Source organism: Ascaphus truei, chromosome 22 (assembly GCF_040206685.1).
Source record: "Ascaphus truei isolate aAscTru1 chromosome 22, aAscTru1.hap1, whole genome shotgun sequence".
Lineage (NCBI taxonomy): Eukaryota > Metazoa > Chordata > Amphibia > Anura > Ascaphidae > Ascaphus > Ascaphus truei.
Genome location: NC_134504.1, coordinates 6,469,659 through 6,482,929, shown reverse-complemented (window position 1 = coordinate 6,482,929; position 13,271 = coordinate 6,469,659).

The following is a 13,271-nucleotide window of genomic DNA, read 5'->3' as shown; positions in this document are numbered from 1 at the left end:
CCTGTCTGCATCCACCCCTGGTAAGGCCTTTCTCTCTTACCATAGTCCAACCTCATAGAAGCATCCCACATAGAGAAGCACTCTCTGCCTACACTACACCCACAAGTTCCTGTGTTTTCTAATCCAGCAATAAAATTAAGAAAGACATTAAGGACTTGTCATGCTTTGGAAGAGGGAGGACATGAGTTGAGCTTACTGGAACTAATCATACATCATTCGTGACCCTGGTTCCAGGAAAGTAAGAGAGAGACCGTGTATTAGAGGTCTACGCAGAAGCTATCACTCACAGCCTTCATGCTACAAAAGTGCAGCTCTACACAGCTATACAGCAAACTGCTACAGCTTTCTGCAAAAACAAGCAGCAGTTTAAACAGAACAGTAAAACAAAGACCTGTGTTAGGGAATCACACAGGAGCTACTACTCAAAGACTTTATGCTAAACAGAATAGTCTCTGCACCCCAGGACAAGCAGCAGCTTCACTCTGCCAGACAGGGCAGCAAGCTTTATACAGCAAACTGCACACAGCCTGCAACCTTACAGAGAAGCAAGCAGCTTACACTGCACGAGCAACCCTGCACACAAGGCAGCAGCTTTGCAAACAGACTGTACACACAAACCTAATTGCCTTTTTCTCTGTCTGAGTCCACCCGCTGCTCAGCCCCACAGTGAGGAGCCAACGGACACCTGTAAGTACAGCTACCCCAACGCTGCACGCTGCAGGACACCGCTCGGCATCATCTGAGACAGACGCCCATCGCTGAAAAGGTAAAAGACCGCACGCCACACGCACTGGCAAAGGCCTACACACACCTACAGCATGGCGGAACTCAGAGCCTCACCAGACATCACGCAGGAAAGCGATCTCTCAAACACAGAGACCGCTGCGCAACTGCAACAGGCGCAGGCAGGCGCAAGGCCTAAACGGGCAGTCACACTGACACAAAAGGCCCGCGAGAAATATGAGAATGACATTGAAGCGCACCGCGCTAAATTAGAGTTGGCCTGGAGCACAACCACACTGGGAATACGCAACGTTAGTAGCATTGGCAACTATGCGCAACAGCTCGAGCAGGCAATAACGCAATTAAGGACCGATTACTCGCGTTATCAAGAGCTGTCAGAGGCATACGTTACTTACCTGACCAGGGCCAACACCAGCGAAAGCCTGCAAGAAAGAGACTTACAGAGTAACATTGACCTGGCACGAGACAGCCGCGTGCGTATCACTATCACGGAAGCCGAGAGTAGGAGAAAGGACCTTTTGCTGGAAACTGCATCACAGCGCTCCAGCGCATCCAGGCACTCATCAAGGTCAGCAAGATCAGCGCAATCCAACGCGTCCAGCGCAAGCGCAAACGCTACCAAGGCGCGAGCCACCGCAGAGGCCGCACGTGCCAGGGCCGAATATAGTCGCAGAGAGGCAGCCGTAAGGGCAGAAAAAGCGCGCATAGAAGAGGAGGAGCAGAATGCCGCTGCTGCCAATGCTGCTGCCGCTGCTACCACCGCCGCTGCCAATGCGCGCAGAAAGGCCGAATTGGACGCGGATCTAGAGGCACTTAATCAAGAGAAGGAAGCCGCCGCCGCCATAGCCCAAGCGGAAGTCCTAGAAGCAGCCGCACAACAGGACGGCGGGGAGCTACCGTACAGACGGGTAGCTTCAGAGGATCCAGTCCAACGCACTGAAGACTACGTAAGGAGCCTCTTCAGTGTAAACACCAGTGCACCATCTCAACACGGAGGGAGCGACACCACAGACAACGAAGACTCGCTAGGACCACGAGGAGAAGACGCTGCTCTGTCAATGGCATACGCTGCCTGGGATAGCCACAGCCGCAACAGTGATCCACACGCCAGAGCGCACACGGATGCACCACAACAGGCTCGTAATCCAGGTACACCCACGCGGGAGAAAACAGCCCCTCACACTGGCCAGCAGCCATCACGCGTCCACGCCAAGGAAGAGGCGACCGCACAGACCGTCCCAGCAACTACCTCAGAACGGGGCAAACGCGCCGATGTCTCAGGTCTGACAGACATAGCCAAGTACATGATCCGGCGCGACTTGGTGCACGCAGGACTCATCAGCTTCGACGACCGCCCTGAGAACTACCGGACGTGGAAGTTCACGTTCAAAGACGCAATCGACAGCTTGGACTTCTCAGCAAGGGAAGAGCTCAACCTGTTAGTCAAGTTCCTGGGGAACGTATCCAGGGAGCAAGCGCAGAGACTTCGGACGGCAAACGCACATCAACCCCAAGTAGGTCTGGACCTAGTGTGGGAAAGGCTAGAAGAGACCTATGGCAGCCCTGAAGCAGTCGAGGATTCACTCTTCAAAAGAATCGAGAGCTTCCCCAAGATCACGAGTAAAGACTACTCGAAGTTACGAGATCTTGGAGACCTGCTGCAAGAACTGGAGTTCGCAAGGAAAGACCATTCCTTAATAGGTCTCAACGCCCTAGATTCAGCTCGTGGAGTGAGACCCATCCTGGAGAAGCTACCCTTCAACCTCCAAGAAAGGTGGCTTTCACAAGGTTCCAAATACAAAAGGGAGAAGCAGGTTGTCTTCCCCCCATTCTCATTCTTCGTGAGCTTCATCTGCGAAGCGGCAAAGACAAGAAACGATCCCAGTTTCATCTTAGGTGCGCAAACCACATACAGTGCAAGCAGCCCGAAGAACGAGAGACCAGCGACGAGATATGGTAACCCCCAAACACCCATCTCGGCCCGCAGGACGGACGTGCCTCCCACGGCCCAAACTACTCCCGATCAGTCGGTCGCCGGAGACAAGGAACCAAGGGACCCAAACAGGGAATGTCCCATACACAAGAAGCCACACCCACTCAACAAGTGCTTTGGATTCAGGATGAAGTCCCTAGAGGAACGCAAGAGGTTACTTGGAGAATTCGGAGTTTGCTTCAAGTGCTGCGGTTCCACGACCCATCTAGCCAGGGACTGTAAGGAAGAGATCAAATGCACAGTGTGCGAGAGTGACAAGCACGTGACAGCGTTACACCCAGAGGCGATGACACTCCACCAACTCAAGAACCCATCCTCCATAGCGGAGCATGGCGGGGAGAAAGAAGAAGGAGAGTCAACATCCGTCACATCTCAGCGCACTGAGGTTTGCGGAAAAGAAGGTGACAAAATGTCCTGCTCCAAAATATGCCTTGTCGCAGTGCACCCCCAGGGACAACCTGAGAAGGCTATTCGGATGTACGCAATCCTCGACGACCAGAGCAACCGATCACTGGTCAGGTCAGAGTTCTTCGACATGTTTAACATACAAGATGGTGCCTTTCCTTACACTCTCAGAACGTGCGCAGGGCAAATGGAGACCACAGGGAGAAGAGTGAACGGCTACACCATATGCTCAATAGACGGCAAAGTGAACATGCCCCTTCCCACACTCATCGAGTGCAACCACATGACCACAAACAGGGACGAGATACCCACACCAGACGTGGCACTCCATTACCCCCACCTCAAAGGAATAGCCAACCACATCCGGCCGGTGGAACAAGACGCCAAGATCCTGCTGCTGCTCGGTAGGGACATCATGAGGGTACATAAAGTCCGTAAACAGCACAACGGACCCCACAACGCGCCATACGCCCAAAGACTCGACCTAGGATGGGTGATAGTGGGCAACTCGTGCACTAACAGAGAGCACGGGCAAGACTACGTTGATGCCCGCAGAACGGAGGTGACAGAATGTGGACACACATCTCTCTCTGAACCATGTCTTGGCCATCTCCAAGTGACCAAAGGGCCAAGTGAAGAGGAAAGACAAGGTCATACCCCTGAGACCAACAAAGACATCCTCACGCCGATGGGATGCGACAATGGCTTAGGATGCTCAGCAGTCCAGACAGCCAAGGATGATGAGTCGACTCCACCGAAGGAAGAGAGTAACCTCCCAAAGGTGACCGATAAAGGGATCGTCCTAAAAACAACAAACAATCAGACAATAATCCCGCGAGCAAGGGCACAATTAAGACGTACAGTTGTTCCTCTCCACAGAGTATCAAGCAACAGAGCAACCAATTGCCACGGCTGGCATAGCCGCAAAAGATTGCGCCCCACAGGCGAAGCCACAGTGTCAAAAGGACTGTTCGTTCAAACACGTAAAAGGGGACAGTTGCAGAGACATTTCCCAAAAGGATTTACAAGGACAAAAGAGACTGTTCTTCGTCATGTCCAGGGAGAAAACAACCTCCCGATGGCAGTCAACAAAGAAACACAAAAGCGTTTCACCAAACTAAGCGGAGATGTTCTCGTGCAAGAGAAATGTACCGATGAACTACGGTGCACAGCGTTCCAGACAACAAGGAACGATGACAAACAAACACCCTCGAGGGAAGATAGAGGATCCCCGAGGTTAACTGTCAAGGAGCTCTCTAAAGACGGACTAAGCAGTCGGGTGACTCCGCTACCATTCCGTTCACCAAGGAGGCGCTTCCCAAACAATGGAGAACATGCCATCTCTAGGTTCACCTCGCACCTCTGCGGCCCACAAAGGGAACCAGAGACCAAAAACAACTTTGTGGTCTTCATCCAGAAGATATTCTTTACCGGCCACGCAAAGCCAGCACCTCTAATGGAGGAAGGCAAAGAATGTCGGTACCTCCAATCACCTGGGGCCTACCACCCTCAGGAACCCGATCAAATCCGGGTAATGTTCAACCCCAGCGCTCAGCTTCAGGGAGTCTCCCTGAACGACGCCCCCTTTATTGGATTACATTCGACAACCAGTTTTCCAGGGACAGTAATCCGCTCCCACAAGGAGCCAAAAGCCCTCTCCTTCTGCCAAACGCCAGGTGATAGAGCAACAGGCTGCCACGGCTGGTATACCTACAAGGGGATACACTCTGTGGGTGAAACTACAGAGACAAAAGGACTGTTCTCTCACAAGACTAAAAGGAAACAGTGCCAGAGACTTTTATACAAAGACATTGTGGTGCAACCAGCAAACCTGGAGCTGTGCATCCACCCTGCATCCTTTGCTAAAGAACCTTGGCCAAGGGACCTTGATACCAGTGATACCGGCCGGTGTCACATCGCTATGTGGACATGGACTCTTACATTGTTTGAGAATGTGATGTTATCTTTGTTATGCATTGCACATATGTTCCACATATTCCAGTTATATAGTGGTATCTCCAGATACCAGACGGGGAGTGTCATGGAACAAGAATCACATTCCTGCCCGACCCCCCTTCTGCTTGTCAGCTCCTTAAGTTCAGCTGCAGGCATTGGCTCCATATACACACACTGTGCCTGTGTAACATGCAACAATGTTGCATTTCTTGCCTCTGAGCACATAATCAGTGAACTGCTACTGCAGCTTCTCCAGTCCTCCCAGTTAATGGACTTTCCCATGTTCTCCCCTGTCTTTTGCTGACAGTTAGTGCAGTCCCACTCAACCTTTAGTGTGACCCCTGCCCCTCACTTTCTTTTCCACCTTAGATTACAGTGAGTACAGACCTGTCTGCATCCACCCCTGGTAAGGCCTTTCTCTCTTACCATAGTCCAACCTCATAGAAGCATCCCACATAGAGAAGCACTCTCTGCCTACACTACACCCACAAGTTCCTGTGTTTTCTAATCCAGCAATAAAATTAAGAAAGACATTAAGGACTTGTCATGCTTTGGAAGAGGGAGGACATGAGTTGAGCTTACTGGAACTAATCATACATCATTCGTGACCCTGGTTCCAGGAAAGTTGTACTACAAAAGCTCCTGGCGCCCATCTTTTCCATCGCCCGGCCGACCACAGACAACCCCTGAGACATGGTAAATCAATGTGGATGCCTGATACACCGCTTCACCGATGTAACCTTTCTAGGGAGCCGGGCAGGGAGGGTTACAATGGCAATCCACCGGGTTAGCTGTTTTAGAGACAATGATACACCCTGTAATTGTTTTAATTGTAATTACTGTTGGTATATATTCTTCTTTATTACTCAGATGTGTCTGGGATGCTTTATACTTCCGTGAATTTAGAGTTAGACTCTGTCTTAGCGGTGTGAATCGGAGCGAAAGTGTTTTTTTGTTGTTGTAGGTTTCCTCGCCCCATCAGTGAAGAGAACCATATATAGGAGAAGGTTCTAGAGCTAAGGTTCCTGGAGGACTGAGAGTGGAGGAGCCTCAGTGTGCAGAGTTAAGAAGCACGTTCCTGAGTATATAGGAAGGACCAGTGCCTGTTTGCTGTGTTTTAGTTAGGGACAGAGCCCCTTCAGATAGGGTCCAGAGATAGGGCCAAGGTGAACTCTGTGGATTACAGAGGAAGAGGTACGCCACTCTACAGAGGTATGAGGGAGATCCCAGGGTGCCATAGGGTCAGCTCTACAGGTAGGACCACACAGGACTCAGTCATAGTCTGTCTAGGAGTGACAGTTCAGACACAGGAGCGGGATGTAGACCCGTTATCCAATTGAGTTGACTCGGGACTTGGCCCCTAGTGACAGAGTTTAATGCAGAACGGGAACAGGACAATTAGTCAAAATCCAGCCAAGTGTCCGCACCTCCCCAGTGCAGTAAGTGAGGGCACCCGGGGGTGCAACAGCCAAGAGCACAAGCAAACCCAATGGAACTGAGGACATCCGTAACTATGAGTACTGTGTACGGATGAGAAGAGCCCTGGTAAATGGGGCAAATAAAGAGCGTGGTTTGTACTACAAAAGATCCATCATTTCTATCTTTGCCACCTCATCGCGCAGGCGCACGACGCCCGCACCCCGAGTAAGGTAACGCCTCAGGCGTAAACACTACAAGAGACACTGATGTAAAGTCCCCAGGAGACGGGCACGGAGGGTTACATAAATAGCTAATAAATAACCCTATTAAAGTAAGCCACAGAAGGGAGATAACAGAAAAGTGCTGGCAGCAGACACAGCCTGAATATGAATATGGATGAATAATAATAATGGCGAGAGAATGAAGTAGGGATACTGTTTTTCTTCAGGTGTATACAGTATACTAGTGCTTCAGGAGAGCAGCTCCCCTAGCCGCCTACACGGGGGCCGCCATGACGGGGGGGGGGTCACCTCCCAGGGGCTGCTCCCTGGCCGCTGTCCTTCCCGATGACGCGACGATGGGGAGCAGTGGGGGGAGAAGCTCAGGGGGGGATTTAAACCACAGCCGGGAGAGAGTTCGCCATTCTGCTCCCGGCTAGAAATCTGTCCAAAGCAGGTGTTTGCTCTCCTCACACTGAGGCCAGACGGTACTATTTGTGTGTTTTACACATGCTCTTTGAGAAACGTCTCCGCGTCAACGCCTCGGATACGTAGTAGGCGCGCACGGCGTGGCGCACGCCTGCTGCAGAGGCAATCCGTGGCCTAGGGGATCTGGAGGAGGAGACGCGACGGGGAGGAGTGTCGGAAGCGTTGTCCCTGTGACGTCATGTGAGCGGTTCGCCTTCGTTGGCTGAAACCCCGCATGTGACCCGGCCGCGGCACGTGGCAAAATCAAATAATTTGGCCTGCTCGGCCGGGCGCTCTCTGGCCGGCCTCATAGAGGCAAGTATGGACGCGGCCAAACTCACCTTCCTTCACATACTATACGCACCTGTCAATTCCTTCGGTACAGATTCAAGGTCAAAAGAGCACTTATTCACCATCCTCTCAAACTCACCACAGAAGTAGGGTTACCAGTAGGGTTGTCCTTTTTCTTAATTAATTGCCCCTGGAAGGTCTGTTGTGACACAGTCAGGCCTCACGTGCGGGGGTTTGTAACCAGTCCGTGCGAGCTCTGCAAGGGGCTACCAGACGCACGCCCCTGGATCTGGGAGATCTTGTCCACATTCCCAGGCATCCCCTCTGCCAGATCCCATCCGGTGGAGTCACTAGATAACTTGGTGAATGGTTGGGTTGCTCCAGTCTCCTGTGAGGCAGCGCTGTTCCTGCTTCAGTTCTCGGCTGTTACTCTGGTGCTGACTGTTCTACTGCTCTGGATCCCTGGTTCTGACTCGCTGACTACACTACTGCTCCATATCCCTGGTTCTGACTCGCTGACTGTTCTACAGCTCCTGATCCCTGGTTCCGACTCGCTGACTACACTACTGCTCTGGATCCCTGGTTCCGACTCGCTGACTACACTACTGCTCTGGATCCCTGGTTCCGACTCGCTGACTACACTACTGCTCTGGATCCCTGGTTCTGACTCGCTGACTACACTACTGCTCCATATCCCTGGTTCTGACTCGCTGACTACACTACTGCTCCATATCCCTGGTTCTGACTCGCTGACTACACTACTGCTCCATATCCCTGGTTCTGACTCGCTGACTGTTCTACAGCTCCTGATCCCTGGTTCCGACTCGCTGACTACACTACTGCTCTGGATCCCTGGTTCTGACTCGCTGACTACACTACTGCTCTGGATCCCTGGTTCTGACTCGCTGACTACACTACTGCTCCATATTCCTGGTTCTGACTCGCTGACTGTTCTACAGCTCCTGATCCCTGGTTCCGACTCGCTGGCTGCACTACTGCTCTGGATCCCTGGTTCCGACTCGCTGACTACACTACTGCTCTGGATCCCTGGTTCCGACTCGCTGACTACACTACTGTTCTGGATCCTTGGTTCTGACTTGCTGACTACACTACTGCTCCAGATCCCTGGTTCCGATTTGCTGACTACTCTACTGCTCCAGATCCCTGGTTCTGACTCGCTGACTACTCTACCGCTCCTGAACCCTGGTTCCAACGTCGACTCGCTGACTACTCTACTGCTCCAGGTCCCTGGTTCCGACTCCAGCTCACTGACTATGCGATTAATCTAGATCCCTGGTCATTAATCTGACTCTCCCCATTTGATTTCTCCGTGTTGCACGGCAGGTGCATCACGGTCCCATATTTCAGGGGGATACAGGTGAATTGAGGGGCCCTTGCACGTCCGTCTGGCAGTGACGGGAAGCGAAGGGTTAGTTATTTATTTATAACATGTGTTACCAGGAAGTAACACACTGAGAGTTACCTCTCGGTCTCACGCATGTCCTGGGCACAGAGTTATAACGTGTTACAGGCAGTAATACAGTGAGAGTTACCTCTCGGTCTCACGTATGTCCTGGGCACAGAGTTATAACGTGTGTTACAGGCAGTAATACAGTGAGAGTTACCTCTCGTTCTCACGCATGTCCTGAGCACAGAGTTATAACGTGTTACAGGCAGTAATACAGTGAGAGTTACCTCTCGGTCTCACACATGTCCTGGGCACAGAGTTATAACGTGTTACAGGAAGTAATACAGTGAGAGTTACCGCTCGCTCTCACATATGTCCTGGGCACAGAGTTATAACGTGTGTTACAGGCAGTAATACAGTGAGAGTTACCTCTCGGTCTCACGCATGTCCTGGCACAGAGTTATAACATGTGTTACCAGGAAGTAACACACTGAGAGTTACCTCTCGCTCTCACGCATGTCCTGGGCAGAGAGATATAACGTGTTACAGGCAGTAATACAGTGAGAGTTACCTCTCGTTCTCACACATGTCCTGGGCACAGAGTTATAACGTGTTACAGGAAGTAATACAGTGAGAGTTACCTCTCGTTCTCACGCATGTCCTGAGCACAGAGTTATAACGTGTTACAGGCAGTAATACAGTGAGAGTTACCTCTCGTTCTCACGCGTGTCCTGGGCACAGAGTTATAATGTGTTACAGGCAGTAATACAGTGAGAGTTACCTCTCGGTCTCACGTATGTCCTGGGCACAGAGTTATAACGTGTTACAGGCAGTAATACAGTGAGAGTTACCGCTCGTTCTCACTCATGTCCTGGGCACAGAGTTATAACGTGTTACAGGCAGTAATACAGTGAGAGTTACCTCTCGTTCTCACGCATGTCCTGGGCACAGAGATATAACTTGTTACAGGAAGTAATACAGTGAGAGTTACCTCTCGTTCTCACACATGTCCTGGGCACAGAGTTATAACGTGTGTTACAGGCAGTAATACAGTGAGAGTTACCTCTCGGTCTCACGTATGTCCTGGGCACAGAGTTATAACGTGTGTTACAGGCAGTAATACAGTGAGAGTTACCTCTCGTTCTCACGCATGTCCTGGGCACAGAGTTATAACGTGTTACAGGCAGTAATACAGTGAGAGTTACCTCTCGTTCTAACGCATGTCCTGGGCACAGAGTTATAACATGTTACAGGCAGTAATACAGTGAGAGTTACCGCCGCTCTCACACATGTCCTGGGCACAGAGTTATAACGTGTTACAGGCAGTAATACACTGAGAGTTACCTCTCGTTCTCACGCATGTCCTGGGCACAGAGATATAACATGTGTTACAGGCAGTAATACAGTGAGAGTTACCTCTCGCTCTCACACATGTCCTGGGCACAGAGTTATAACAATACATGGTTACATTAAATGAACAGAGGTTATACAGCCAATTCACAGACATTTCATGGACAGTTAGAGTTGGAACATTACGTGCAGGGGATTAATGGTTGGAGAGCTTCAGATTGAAACACGGCAATTTTAACACCAACGAACAGCTCACACCCTTTGTCCGCCCTTCGGCTGTGCGCCTTTGGGGCGACGCAGATGTAGACTGAAGGAGTTCAGAATGAATGCAGCTGTGATTTCAGAGTACCATTGTCCTCCAGGGCATTAGGATTCCAGAGGGCGGGGCCGACGAAACGCAGCAGTAGGCAAACAGAGATTAACCCTTAGCACGCTGGTTATGTGCAGAAGGGAGCAGGTCTCGGGGAACCCCATCAGGCGTCCCGCCTTTGGGGTGACGCAGATGTAGGCTGAGAAGGATGGTGGCGGGATATGTATCCCGTCACTCTGCGTACTGCCTACCTCGTCCATGCATATTGGATCAGGAGTTTACTAGGGACCTTTCGGCGGGGGCTGAGTCGATTCCGCTCTGGAAGTTCTACTCCCTGCAGAGCACGTGCCCGCATGAGAACAATCTCGGGCCACTACTGTGGGCCCTAACTATATAGGGCACGTTCCTTAACTGAAAACCATAAATGGTGCCAGGACATCCTTAATACACACAAACCTATTTACAGGACTCACAGTGAGGCTTCAGTCAGACCTATGAAGAACCCGTTTCTAGAACATCGGGCGGAGTTATATAGACCCTTCTATCCTATAGTGACATCACCGGTCACAAGACATGCAACATAGTGGCTATACCTTTCTGCAGTCATCCTGCTTCACATGAGGGGAAGGGGATAAGCTGAGCAATCCCACACAGTTAAGCCAGTCAGGCTGTTAACCACTTATACTAACAAGTAGTCCCAAAGGGAGTGCTACATATATGTATATATACACACACACAACCCCTGCAAGCTCAGAATTCAACACCCACCATATACAGTCATTCCCCGGTTTAAGGACACTCACTTTAAGTACATTCGCGAATAAGTACATATCGCTCAATAGGAAAACGCCAGCTCACGCATGCGCCTGTCAGCATGTCCTGAACAGCAATACCGGCTCCCTACCTGTACCAAAGCTGTGCACAACCGGGGAGACCATAGAGCCTGTTACAAATACGTTATTTACATCAGTTATGCACGTATATGACGATTGCAGTACAGTACATGCATCGATAAGTAGGAAAAAGGTCGTGCTTCACTTTAAGTACATTTTCGCTTTACATACATGCTCCGGTCCCATTGTGTAAGTTAATGCGGGGTATGCCTGTATATATGTTTGTGTCAAAAGGAATGCCACTGTGTGTAACCAATTGTACTGTATACAACAAGAAACATAAAGCCACAAATGACAAAGTTAAATACTTATCTGTTAGTCTTCTCCTAAGTAAGGGTCATTTAGTTAAACCCTTTGGCCAAAGCGTTATAAGCCTGCAGCCACGTCACGGCATGACCAGTATGCAGCCACGTCACGGCATGACCAGTATGCAGCCACGTCACGGCATGACCAGTATGCAGCCACGTCACGGCATGACCAGTATGCAGCCACGTCACGGCATGACCAGTATGCAGCCACGTCACGGCATGACCAGTATGCAGCCACGTCACGGCATGACCAGTATGCAGCCACGTCACGGCATGACCAGTATGCAGCCACGTCACGGCATGACCAGTATGCAGCCACGTCACGGCATGACCAGTATGCAGCCACGTCACGGCATGACCAGTCTGCAGCCACGTTACGGCATGACCAGTATGCAGCCACGTCACGGCATAACCAGTATGCAGCCACGTCACGGCATGACCAGTAAGCAGGTCCCAACACTACCTGTGCAAATTCTCATTTACCTCTGTATTAGAGGGAGAAAGGTCTCATTAGACCAATTTATCCACAGGTGCGTGAAAGAACCTGCTACTTAAAACCCGTGTACTTTTCTTCTTCGAACTATGTGTTTGAGTGAAGTATACCTTTATTTATTCTCTATAATGTGTGCACTCGCCAATGTGTTTGCTTAACTTTGTGTATAGGTGTGCCTACTTTTTGCATCATATATGTATATATATATATATATATCTGTGCATATAAATAAAAATATATATATGTGTGTGTATATATATATATATATACACACACACACACACACACATATATATATTTTTATTTATATGCACAGATATATATATATATAGTACTAGCTTTACCGGCGTAACATACGCTGATCTAGGAGATGTGAAAGGTTATTAATTAAACATGACTCTTTGTTTTCACCCCTCTGTGTAATGCCGCGCTCTCTCCTGTCCCCTATTCCCCACCTCACTCTCTCCCCATCATACCCTGCTCCTCTTTGCACTCTCTCCTCCCTTCTTTGCACTCCCTGCCTTACTGTGTCTGCTCCTCCCTGTGCATACGCATGTCTGTCTTCTCTCCTTGCTGTCTCTCTGTTTCCTCTCCTTACTCACCCCCCCTCTTTCGTACTCCTTCCTGCCCCATGTGCACACTGCTCTCCACCCCCTCCTCCATATCATCCTTCTGTCTCCTCCTCTCCTTGCTGTCTCTCTTTGTCTCTTCCTCTCCTTGCTGCCTCTCTCTGTCTCCTCCTCTCCTTGCTGTCTCTCTCTGTCTCCTCCTCTCCTTGCTGTCTCTCTGTCTCCTCCTCTCCTTGCCGTCTCTCTCTGTCTCCTCCTCTCCTTGCCGTCTCTCTCTGTCTCCTCCTCTCCTTGCTGTCTCTCTCTGTCTCCTCCTCTCCTTGCCGTCTCTCTCTGTCTCCTCCTCTCCTTGCTGTCTCTCTCTGTCTTCTCCTCTCCTTGCCGTCTCTCTCTGTCTCCTCCTCTCCTTGCTGTCTCTCTCTGTCTTCTCCTCTCCTTGCTGTCTC